Raw genomic sequence first — 12,281 nt, 5'->3', positions numbered from 1 at the left:
CCCCCCCCCCCCCCCCCCCCCGCGCCACCTCCCTGCTCCATCCCCAAATCAGGTATCTAGCTGCTAAGTGTTCTGTGAAATAAAATTTCCATTCTGTGTTTAAGCTTGCTCATTAAACACTTCTCTTAGCAGCTCCCCTGCAACTTAACAGCCTGGCCTCTGGCACTGCCTGTCCCCTTTTAAAGAGCCTGTGTCCCATTCCATAAAATATAACTCTTTAGAAAAGGAAAAGAAAAAGCAGATACATTTAAACAAAGCACAGCAAGGTTTTAAAATAGAGATATAAAGTGGTTTCTACACCCCAGGTCTTAACTTTACATTGCCTGTACACACCCTGAAGGTACACTTCCCAATTCTCGGTGTTACTGAGCAAACAAACTAGGGTCAAAGCTGTCTTGAAAGGTGTCGATCCAAATGGTAAATGCTTCTCTTTTTAAAGAATATCTTTCCCTTTTCCCTTCTTTATCTGACTGCTGACCCAGCAGTAGTCTAATTTGTTGTCGTTGTTGTCTTCATCATTGTCGTTGTTGTCATTGTGTTGCAAGGTGAATACTGTCATGGTATTTAGAATTCCATCACAGAATCATAGATGCAGAGCTGGAAGGAATCTAGAAGACTATCAGGTCCAACCTTTCCATTATACAGATGAACAAACTAAAGCAAAGTTAAATGACTTACCCATGGTCACACAGCTAGTAGACATCAAGAGGCAGGATTTGAACCCAAGTCTTCCTGATCCATGCCCCATCCACTCCGCCATGCTGCCTCTCTGGGGCTATGTCTCCTAGGCTGGTATAGTTGCATGTTAACATGTGAGGGTACCCCATTCAGGAACAGAGCCAGAACAATTCTACTTGTCCATTCCTATTATTTATACTCCCTTTTGGCTTATACCTCTGCTCCCCACTCTTCAAGCTCTGCTTTCTCTCCTTCCTTTCATTCCTCTTCCCTTTCTGTTCTTCCAACTTCCCTTTCCCTTCTCTCACCTCTTCTCCCGAGCCTCTCCTAAGCCTTCCCCTTCCCCTACCTAATCTACTCTTGTTCTTAAGATGACTTCCATCATTGCTATTCTGGAAGTTCTTAGAATCAAGACTCTTCCAAAGGATGTGAGAAACACCCTAGGTTGCCCCGCTCCTTTGCATGAATTTGAGCTGACTCATTGACACTTTCAATAATCCCTTCTTCACTAACAGCTTTAATTATATACATTAGCCCTTCTTTCTTGGTCTACCCTCATGGACCCCTATTTGTGGTAGGCACCGAGTGAGGACCCAACTAAGGATTTTCATTATGTGGTAATCAGCCCAGAGCAAATAACTGTATCTTCCAGGTCTCCATACCATAAGGGGGATTGGGCAAGAGGGTGCTGGTAGTTCAGGGCGGCCCATCCCCACTACCAGAGACAATGTGGAATGTTCCTTGTGTCATACTGTCTGTCCAGATTGTGATAGTTTAGGACAGGCATGGGGAACCTGCAGCCTTGAGGCTACATGTGACCTTCTAGATCCTTAAGTATGGCCTTTTGACTGAATACAAATTTTACAGAACAACATCAATATGAATTCAGTCAAAAGGCTGCACTTGAGGATCTAGAAAGCCACCTGTGGCCTCAAGGCCACCCCTGGTTTAGGAGAAGCATCTTCATAATTATATATACATATATATGTATGAATGTATGTATATGTGTGTATATATATATATGTATGTATATGTATATATATATATATATACATATCCTCCACACCTAGATAATACTTGGCACATTTCACAATCTTCTCATAACTATTATCTGATCTGATCCTCACAACAACCCTGTGATGAAAGCAGGGCAGGTATTGTTATCCCCACTTGGCAGATTGGGAAATTTCCCAGAGTTACCCAGGAGAGAGCCTAGACCTAATCTTGCTAGGGAAAAAGTGGCTCAGGCTTTGTGTCCTTGAGTCCGAGCAGTACAAACCCCATCCCTGCAAGGTGCCTGGGGTAGGGGTAGGGGAAGCATTTCTTCTCAAGGAGAGGGAGGTCTATATGACCTTCTTTTAGTTCCCTCTAGAAGATATTCCAGCCAGCCTTCAGATCTAAATTTTTTAAGGATCAAGAGAAGTGGTCTTCTTAAGGTGTGATAAAGAAGTAATTCTTTGCATTTTCAATGAGAGGCTAAGTAACTTAGAGCATAAAAGACACTAAGTTTTCTCTGATTTCCTGCATGTGTTTAGACAGTCCATCTGGCATGTTTGCCAGCTTACCCTGTATTTAGACTGATAGTCCTATCTTCCAAAAGCAAGTGGACTTCAGCCCAGACATACCCTCTGAGGGGATGAAACAAAGAGGAGGGGAATGAGACTGGCTGCCGGTGGGTTCAGAGGCTTGGGAAGATTGCATGGAAAAGGGATTCTTAAACAGTTTTTGAGTTGATAAGAGCGTGGGGGACCCAAGAAACGGCTTGGTCTCAGGAGAGAGGGCAGGCTGGACAGAAGATTCATTTTGTCACTTTCAGATGTGATTTGTCTAATTCCCCATTAGTCTGTTTCCGTGAACTCAGGCCCAAAATATCCAGTCACACCCCAGAAGTGACACAAGATGAAAGGGAAGGGTGATAGGAGTGAAACAGGGCAGAAAACAACCAAGGAAGGAGCCAGCAGAGAGAAGAGGGGGAGAAGGAGGGAGAAACAGAAAGGAAGAAGGAGAGAATAAATGGGGAAAGAAGGAAAAAGGAAAGGAAAAGAAGGAGGAAGGAGGGAAAGAAAGAGGGAAGGCCCACACACCACAGGGATATATACAATTCTTTTGAAATAGATTTATCTCCCTATTCAAAAAAAAAAGTAAGAAGAAAGGAAGAACAAGGAAAGGGGAATAAGAGAAGGGAAGAGAAAAATAAGGAGAAGAAGAAAAATATGTGAGAGGAAAGGAAGAAAGGGATAATGAGATAGGAGAAGAGAGGGGTAAAGTTGAAACAGGAAAAGTCTAAGGGGAGTAATCCTAATTCCTAATCAGTTGGGATAATTTCCCTATGCTGGGTTTTTGTCAATAAAATAAGAAAAGAAACAAAAAACTGAGTTGTGTAACTGGGCCAGATCGAACAGGGCAATAAAGGACTGCATCAGTGTCCTAGGAAATGTGGCTCAGTGCCACCTGGGGCAGGGAGTTAAAGGGGGAGCAACACACCACAGTCTAGGCCTCAACATTGCCCTGTTTTACTTCCATCCATACCTTTTATCCAGTCCCTCAGCCAGATTCAGCTGGAGCAGGAAGTTTAAAGAGGCACCGGCAGTGATGGGGCTATTTACCTGAGGAAGATCTGACCCTCTTTAGCCATTGAGCTCACCTTCCCTCGCCTGATTGTTGGGGTTAGAGAGGGGGCATCCACCTCACGAGGTCCAAATCCAACCATTCCAGCCTTGTAGGTGTGATTGAGGAGACAGCTTCACCTCCATCACCTTTACAAGGAAGATCATCAGAGCAGGCCTAGGTAACAGCCTGGGGATTTTAGCTGAATACCTTCTTCAATATGAGCCAACTCTAATGTACCAGCTAAAAAAAAAGTGCAATCATAGGCTAAAACTAACTAAAAATCTAGTGTCCCAAACACTGCCTTTTGTCCTCTGCCTTGGTCAGACCACATTTGGAATATTGGGTTCAGTTCTTAGAACATGAACAAGCTGGAGTTCTTCCAGCAGAGGATAGCTAGAAGATTAAAGGCCTGGACACCATGTCTGTTGAAGGATGTTTGAGACAGCCAGAGGAGCTGAGCCTGGAGAACACTTCCTATGTATATGTGCCAAGCCCAAGACCCCATAGAGAATCTGCAAAATGGAGGAAGAATAGCAGGAAAAAGAACCACACGTTCCCAGGACACAAATCCAAGAAGAGCTACCATTTTGTTGTTATTGCTGTTCAGTTGTTTTCAGTGATATCTAACTCTTCATGACCCCATTTGGGGTTTTCTTGGCCAAGATATTGGAGTAGTTTGCCATTTCCTTCTCCAGCTCATTTTATAGGTGAGAAAACTGAGGCAAACAGGGTTAAGTGACCTGGCCAGGGTCATCCAGCTAGTTAGTGTCTAAGGCAGAATTTGAACTCCAGGTCCAGTGCTCAATCCACTGGACCACCTAGCTGCCTCAACTACCATTTATATAGTGCTTTAAAGCTTGCAGAGTACTTAGCAAATGTTATCTTATTTAATCCTTACCCCAGTCCTGGGAGGTGGGTATTATCATTATTATCCCCATTTTATAGATGAAGAAACTAAAATGTGAAGGGGTTGAATTATATGTCCAGGGTCACATAGCTAGTAAGTGTCTGAAGTGGGATTTGAACCCAGTTCTTCCTCTGAAAGGATAACACTTCAAAGGAACAGAATAGGTAAACAGGGAGTAGAGAGTAGAGTATGTTGAATATTAAGACTGTAAAAAAATCCAGGAAGTGGAATAGGCAGGAAAGAGCATGGTGGAGGGCATTGGGGCAAAGATCAATCAAGGCTGAAATAGAATCAGTACTGTGTCAGGGTATAGACCACTGGGACAGAAGGATGAAACGGATGAGAAGGTTGTGAGACAGATGACGAGCCTAGCATCACAACTTAATATTGCAACATTTCGGGAAGGTACTTCAATTAACCAGATATCAATGGTGCTTTCTCCCTTCCAAAAGCTAATAATTCTTTGACTTGCCTTAATGATAATTGCAGCCTTCCAAAGAAAGAAAAACAACAACAAAGGCAAATTTTATTGCAGATCCAATTTCCACCAACAAGAAGGAACCAACGGGAAATGGAATAGATATGAGGGGAACTCTGAGCAGAAGTGACTACTCCGTCTTAGAATTTGTAATCAGAGGAGGAGAAAGTTGAGCAAAGTCTGACATACCCTATATCTGGGGAGAGCATATTTCTGGATTCACTAAATGACATGGATTAAAAATTCTAGAGGGGAAGTCAGTCTAGAAGGGAGGGATTAGGAGCTCTCAAAAATGAAATTCTGAAAAACCAAAGAGAAACAGGTTTGATGAGGAGGAAAAGAGGAAGTTGTTTAATCAGCCAATCCATCAGCAAGAATTTATTAAGCACCTACTATTGTCCAGCCACAGAGCTAAGTACTAGGGATACAAAGAGAGAAGCAAAACAGTATCTGCCCTCAAGGAGCTTAAATTCTAATGGGGGAAACAACATGCACATCTAGAGGTATATACAACTCACCTACGATTCAAATACAAGGAAGGAGGAGGAGGCAGTAGCAGTTTAGGGGACCAGAAAAGGCCTCCTGAGATAGGTGGTACTTGAGTTGAGCCTTAAAGGAAACAAATAATTCCAGAAGTTAAGGTTTAAAGAGAAGAGGAAGTGAGTACAAAGGCATGACGAGGGGAGAAATCATTATTTATTAAGTGTTTACTGTGTGCCAGGCATTGTGCTAAGCTCTGGGGATACAAAAAAGGGCAAAAGACTATCCCTGCACTCAAGGAGTTTACAACCAAATAGGAGAGACAACGTACAAACAGAATATGCTTAGAAGCAGCTAGGTGGCACTGTGGATAGAGAGCCAGACCTGGGGTAAGGATGACTCCTCTTCCTGAGTTCAAATCTGGCCTTAGACACTCAATAGCTGTGTGACCCTGAGCAAGTCACTTAACCCTGTTTGCCTCAGTTTCCTCATCTGTAAAATGAGATGTAGAAGGAAATAGCAAACCACTCCAGTATCTCTGCCAAGAAAACCCCAAATGAGGTCACGAAGACTTGACATGACTGAAATGACAGAACAACAAGAAAGCTGTATGTATGATACACAGGAACTAAAAGAGGGAAGCCACTACAATTAAGAGAGGTTGGGAAGACTTCCTGTAGATGGTAGGATTTTAGTTGGAACTTGAAGCCAAGGAGGTCAGTAGCTAGAGCAGAGACGGGAGAGCATTCCTATGTATGCACAAGGAACTTATCAATCAACTTAGTTTTTTTTTTTTTTTTAAGCAAGTACGGAAGATAGAAGTAAGGGTTATGGAAGATGAATGCAAGAGCGTGGCAAGATCCTCCAGGAATAGTGTCAGTAGTGATAAATTCAGAACGAGAGGCTGATTAGGAAAGCTAAGGCCAGCAAAAAGGACGGTTTGAGATGGGGAAAAGAAGAGGAAGATCAAAGAAGGGCCGAATGATAATAATCAACAATGGAGAAGATAAAAAGCCTCTTAATTCCATTTTTCCTTTTTTTCTCTGCCAAGGAGAATGACCTTGCAACTGCCAAGGATAGAACGAGTGACTAATAGGGAGTGACTAGCGGTACAAGTAGGTCAATAGTCAAAAAGCGCTGGCTGCCCAGGAGGAAGCTCGAGTCACCGAGCCCAGATAAATGACACGTTTTAGAACTTGGCAGCCATGATTGCTGAGCCACTATCAGTGATCCCTGAAAGGCTGGACAAATGGAAAAGGCACCAAAGGACTGGAAACAGGAAAATATGGTCCCAATTTTCCAAGAAAGGAAGAGAACAGAGTCTGCAGATTCAAGGTCAGTGAGCTTGACCCCAATTCCTGGCAGAATTCTAGATTGCATTTAGGGGATGGGTTGTGAACATATAAGGAAGTCTTGATCACAAGGATGCAGCCTGGCTTCATGAAGAACAAGTCTTCATTATCCTGGCGACCGACCTTTTTTTAGTCCTTTAAAGGTTCCAAAGTGTGTTAAACGCAGTATCTCATATGATATTCACAACAGTGCTGGGAGGGTGGTATTGCAAGGGTTACCTCCATTTTGCAGGTGAGGAAACTGAGGCTCAGAGGGGTTAAATGACTTGTCTATGGCCACACATCTAATAGGCGTCAGAGGTGGGGTTTAAATGTAGGTCTTCCTATCTCAGAGTCCAGCACTCTATCCCACTGTGCCATGCTGCTACTCTTATCTCCTTTTTTTTCTCTTTTTGACATAGTTACTAGACTGATTGATCAGGGAAATGCTGTCAGTATGGTTCACCTTTATTCTAGGAAGCATTTGACAAAGTCCTGGCATTCTTGTAGAATGTCTATGTGGAATGTCTATGGATATGGTTGACCTAGAGGATAGAACAATTAGGTAGATTTAGACCTTGTTTATGGCTAGACCCAAAGAAGACTCCTTAATAGAGGCGGCTGGTGGCACAGTAGCTACAGCACCGGGCCCAGAGTCAGGATGACCTGAGTTCGAATCACGCTTTAGACACTGACTAGCTATGTGACCCTGGGCAAGTGGTTTAACAGCTCTCTGCTTCAGTTTCCTCAACTGTGAAGTGGGGATAGGAGCATCTGCCTGGAAGGATTGTTGTGTGGACCAAATGAGAGAATATTTGTAAAATACTTAGCACAGTACCTGGAATGTAGTAAACTATTTAATAAATGCTCGTTCCCTTTCCTCTTAATGGTTCAATGGTAACTTAGGAGGAGGTCTTCTGTGGAGAATCCTGGGAGTCTGTGCTAATCCTTGGGTTTGCTAACATTTTTGTAATGACTTAAACAAAGGCATAAATGGCACAAATCTGGGACAGCTAGCGCATTGAAGGATAGAGTTAGGACTCATAAAGATCTTGACAGGTGCTGTAGAACATTGGGGCCAAATCTAATAAGAGAATTGACGGGGACAAATATAACATCTTACACATGGGTTTAAAAAATTCATTTCATGGGCCAGCTAGGTGGTGTAGTGGATGGAGCTCTGACCTTGAAGTCAGGAAGACCTGAGTTCAAATCCAGCCTCAGAAGTCAGGAAGACCTGAGTTCAAATCCAGCCTCAGACACTTGACACTTACTAGCTGTGTGACCATGGGCAAGTCACTTAACCCTGGTTGCCTTACCAAAAAACAAAAAAAAAAGTTCATTTCATAAGTCTAAAATGGGGCAGGTGCAAAGGAGTGGGACAATTCATGTGAAAAAGAGTTGGGGGTGTTAGTGGACTGCAGATTCAATAGGAGTTAACAGTGTGATGGGAGAGAAGAAAGTTGACGCAATTTTAGGTTGCATTAAGACAGTGACAGTGACAGTGTCTAGAGCTAGGGAGGGGATAGTCCCATTGCACCCTCCCCTGATCAGACCACATCTGGAACATCCTGGTCAGTTCTAGTAGCCATGTTTTAGGAAAATCGTTAGTAAGCTGGCAGTCATCCATAGGAGAGCAACCAGGTTAGTGGAAAGCCTTGATTTCAGGCCATTTAAGGAAAAGTTGCACAAATGGAGGATTTTTAAGAGAAGATGGTTGTTGCCAAGTATTTGAAGAGTTGTCCTTCAAGTGTTTGGGAGATTAGACTCACTCTTCTCGGTCCCAGAGAGGAGTTCACATGCAATAAGTGAAACTTGAAAAGAGATGAAATTTAGGCTTTCAGGCTTGATATAAGAAAAAAAAAATACCACGTAAATTACAAAATTACAAATGCCCAAAAGTGGGATGAGGAACTGCTAGAAAAATTGGAAGCAGTTTGGTTAAAAAAAAAATTAGACCAGGATCTTACATCATACACGACAAGAAGTTCCAAATAGATCCTTAACTTAAATATGAGGTTGCATAATTTATTTAAAAATACAGGAAAATGGAAGGAAGGAAGCCTCACAACCTAGGCAATGTGAGGTTTCTTAACCGAAGAAGGGTTAAAAGGGATCCCAAAAGCTAAAGACAATTTTGATTACATAAAATTCAGAAACTTTTGTATGACCAAAATCATCAGAGCTAGGATTAGAAGGAAACTGTACCGTGAGGGAGAAGGGGATGGCAAACCATTCCAGTATCTTTGCCAAGAAAACCCCTAAAGGGGTCACGAAGAGTCAGATACAACTGAAAAATGACTAAACAGCAAGTACACAGAGGGAGGGGGAAGTCTTTGTTATCATTTATAAACCCTAATAAAAGTCTGGTAGCCAAGATATATTATAGGGAATGAACACAAATCTATAAGACCAAGAGAAAATCACCAATAGATAAGTAGTCACAGGATATTCATTCATTTCTCAAAACTGAAAACAATTAACAACCATGGGAAAGACAGCTCCAAATCATTAATGATAAATGCACAAAGAAAACAACTCGGAGGTTTTACCTCACATCCAGGATATTGACAAAAATGACAAAAGATGGAAATAGTCAATGTTGGAAGGGCTAAGAAACAGCAGTCACATTAATACACTGTACATAAAGTTGTACATTGATTTAATCGTTTTGGAAAGCAATTTGCTTAATAAAAAAGTTACTTGAAATGTCCATACCGACTCAGAGATCTCACTGTTAGGTATATAGTCAAAGGAAGTCAAGGACAGAAAGAAAAGTGATATATACATATATATATGTATGTATGTATATACATACATATATATACAATATATAACATGTATGTGGGTGTGTATACTCACATATACAGATATACAATGTGTGTATATATACATACCTACATACATATATACCTATATATGTATACCAATATACCATATAGATATATAGATATAGATATACCAAAATATTCCTAGCAGTAAATTTTATAGTGAAGGACTAGAAACAAAGTGGGAGGAATCGCTGGACAAATTGTAGTACTTGAATATAATGAAATATTATTGCACCTCATAATGTAGTGAAAAGACCGCTAAACTATGGGACCTGAGTTCAAATCCCAGTTCTGTTATTTACTGTCTGTTTCACATTGGACAAGTTTCTTAACCTCTCTGAGCCTCAGTTTCCTCATCTGAAAAATAAGGTAGTTGGCTTTACCTCTAAGGACTCTTGTAGCTCTAGATCAGTTATTCCATGACCTCATAGGGGAAGACATATCTGAACTGATACAGAGTAAGCAGAACCAGGAAAATGATACCCACAATGATTAATACAACCTAAATTAACAACAAAACAAATAGGAAAGTTTTATAAATACAACGACCAATCTGGCTTCAAAGAAAAGATGAGGAGAATCTTCCTTTCCTTGGGGAGTTGAGGAAGCATGGAGGTGGGGGATTACATACACTGGCAGATATTCACTGTGCAGATTGGTTTTGCTGAACTGTTTTTCTTTATTAAGAGGGAAGGTTCACTGGGGACAGATAAGTGAGTGGGATATGCAAAAATTATCGTGATTTTATAACAGAAGTCATCGGTAAAACTCTTTTCAAGTGGAACAGGCTGCTTTGAGAGGTAGTCAGTGCTCCATCATTGGGGGCACTGAATTGAAAACATTATGCCCCACTGTTGTGGACATTGTAAAGGGGATTCTTCAGGCAGGGAGACCTTTGGAGTACCCTTCCTCTTCTCTTAGATGCCGTGATGCTGGGTGAAAAAGAGATTTAGGGAGTATGTTGTCCTCGAATGCTGTTCGTCCTTTGTTCTCGAAGAGGGCTGGTGACATTGGATTTAAGTGAATCACAGTTGTTCAAAGGAAGATATTACATTATGATAATATTAATATAGTGGGATTTATGGGGTGCTCAGGGAGGTCTAGCACCTCCGGTGTAAGGGCTTGCCGAGCCCTTCTCAGGGCTGCTTCTCCACCTTAGGTGTCCACCTTCACCCAACTCTCACCTGTGGCTTCAATAAACTGTAGCATGTGCAGTGGCCACACACTGGGAGATGTCTTGGGAGATGGGTTACTCCAGGTTGAGAGTCCTCAGATGCCTGAAGGACTATCATATAGAAAAGGGACTGGGCATTCTATGTGGTTCCAATTGGCGAATGGGGGACCAATGAGCATAAAGGACTTTTGAACAGTTAGGATTGTCCAACAATGAAACTAACAATCTCTTGAGGTAGTGAGCTGCCTGTTACTAGATATGTTTAAGAAGAAACAGGATGACCACCTGTCAGAAATATTATAAAAGGGATTCTTACATGATGTGGGAAGTTAGATTAGATGATTCTAAGAAGCCTTTCAACTCTTAAGTATCTATAATTCTTTGGGATAATTCAGTTTGATCAGGACATCATATCATTGAGGTAAACCATGTGGGCAGGAGCTACATAATCAAGACTTCACACCTAAGAGGCAGCTAGGTGGTGCAGAGGTCAGAGGGCTGGGCCTCGAGTCAGGAAGACCTGAGTTCAAATCCTTCCTCAGACACTTACTAGCTTTTCCCCCTAGGCAAGTCACTTAACTTCTAACTGCCTCAATATTCCCAACTTTAAAATAGGGATCATAGTACCTGCCTCGCAGGATCAAATGCGGTAGTAGTTATAAATGTCGTGAGGACCAAATGCAATATTTGTAAAGTACTTAGTATAGTTAACAAATGAGAGTTCCCTTCCCTTCTCTGTATACTCCCTCAGTGAGGTCAGGGCAAGAAAACTTAATTTTTTAAAAATGCCTTAGAGACAGCCAGGTGGCGCCATAGATAGAGCACCGGCCCTGGAGTCAGGAGGACCTGAGTTCAAATCTAGCTTCAGACCAGAGACTTGACACTAGCTGTGTGACTGTGGGCAAGTCACTTAAAACTTGCCTAAAAACCAAATTGCCTAAAAACCAAAACAAAACAAAACAAACAAAAAAAAAAAAAAGCAGCTTTACTTCCAGGCTTCTACTATTCCCATCTTCATTAGAGAGGACCTCATTATCTCCCTTCCAAGTTCCTCCACCCCACATGCCTTCCGTGAATGTGCTTCATTGCTTTTCTATCCTCACCACTCAGTGATGGAGACCAGTGCCCAGAATCCCATTTCTGGAAGGTGCCTCCTATATACGGGCAGTCTGGAAGTCTTCAAGGATGGGAAACTGGGAGCCTGGAGGGGTAGGAGATCAGGAAAGTGGAGAGAGGGCTTCAGGTTAGAAGGCTGTAAGGCCAGGGGGAAGGAAGGCCCTTGAGCTGTAGGTGAGGCATAACCAGAGCTTTTCCCCAAGCCTCTGAAGTTAGAGAACACTTGGTTCTTTGGAATCCAGACCATGAGGCTCAACATCCAGCTCCTGAGGATGATTGCTCAGAGCAGTAGACTACCAGCTGGTACCTTTGGGCATCCAACATCTCTGCCTCCCAGCCAGCTTTCGTTTCTCTTATTGGAAGGTTTGGTTTTTGCTGTTGTGTCCCCATGGCCTAGCGTAGCACCTGACACATGGTACGCTCTCATTAAATGCTTGTTGGATTGAATCGGACACAAAAGGCTCTACAATATGAGGAGCAGTTTAGAAATAGCAGCCCAGAAATGTGGGGCTGCATCAGCCTTTACAAGCCGGCCTTGTTGTTGTTCAGTCGTTTCAGTTTATGTCGGACTCTTTGTGACCCCAGTGGGGTTTTCTTGGCAGAGATACTGGAGTGGTTTGCCATTTCCTTTTCCAGCTCATTTTGTGGATGAGGAAACTGAGGCAAACGGTGAAGC

General features: G+C 42.3%; 1 protein-coding gene across 1 annotated transcript in view; it reads left to right on the top strand.

The window, feature by feature from the left end:
* DNAI1 (dynein axonemal intermediate chain 1) overlaps positions 1-12,281 on the top strand; it is a 247,207-nt gene that overhangs the window by 187,208 nt on the left and 47,718 nt on the right. The gene's annotated exons all lie outside the window — the stretch shown is intronic.

Source organism: Vombatus ursinus, unplaced genomic scaffold, assembly GCF_900497805.2.
Source record: "Vombatus ursinus unplaced genomic scaffold, bare-nosed wombat genome assembly UNPS02014832.1, whole genome shotgun sequence".
In the NCBI taxonomy this organism is placed as follows: domain Eukaryota; kingdom Metazoa; phylum Chordata; class Mammalia; order Diprotodontia; family Vombatidae; genus Vombatus; species Vombatus ursinus.
Note: the sequence above shows the minus strand (reverse complement) of the source record. Positions and strands in the feature narration are given on the sequence as shown.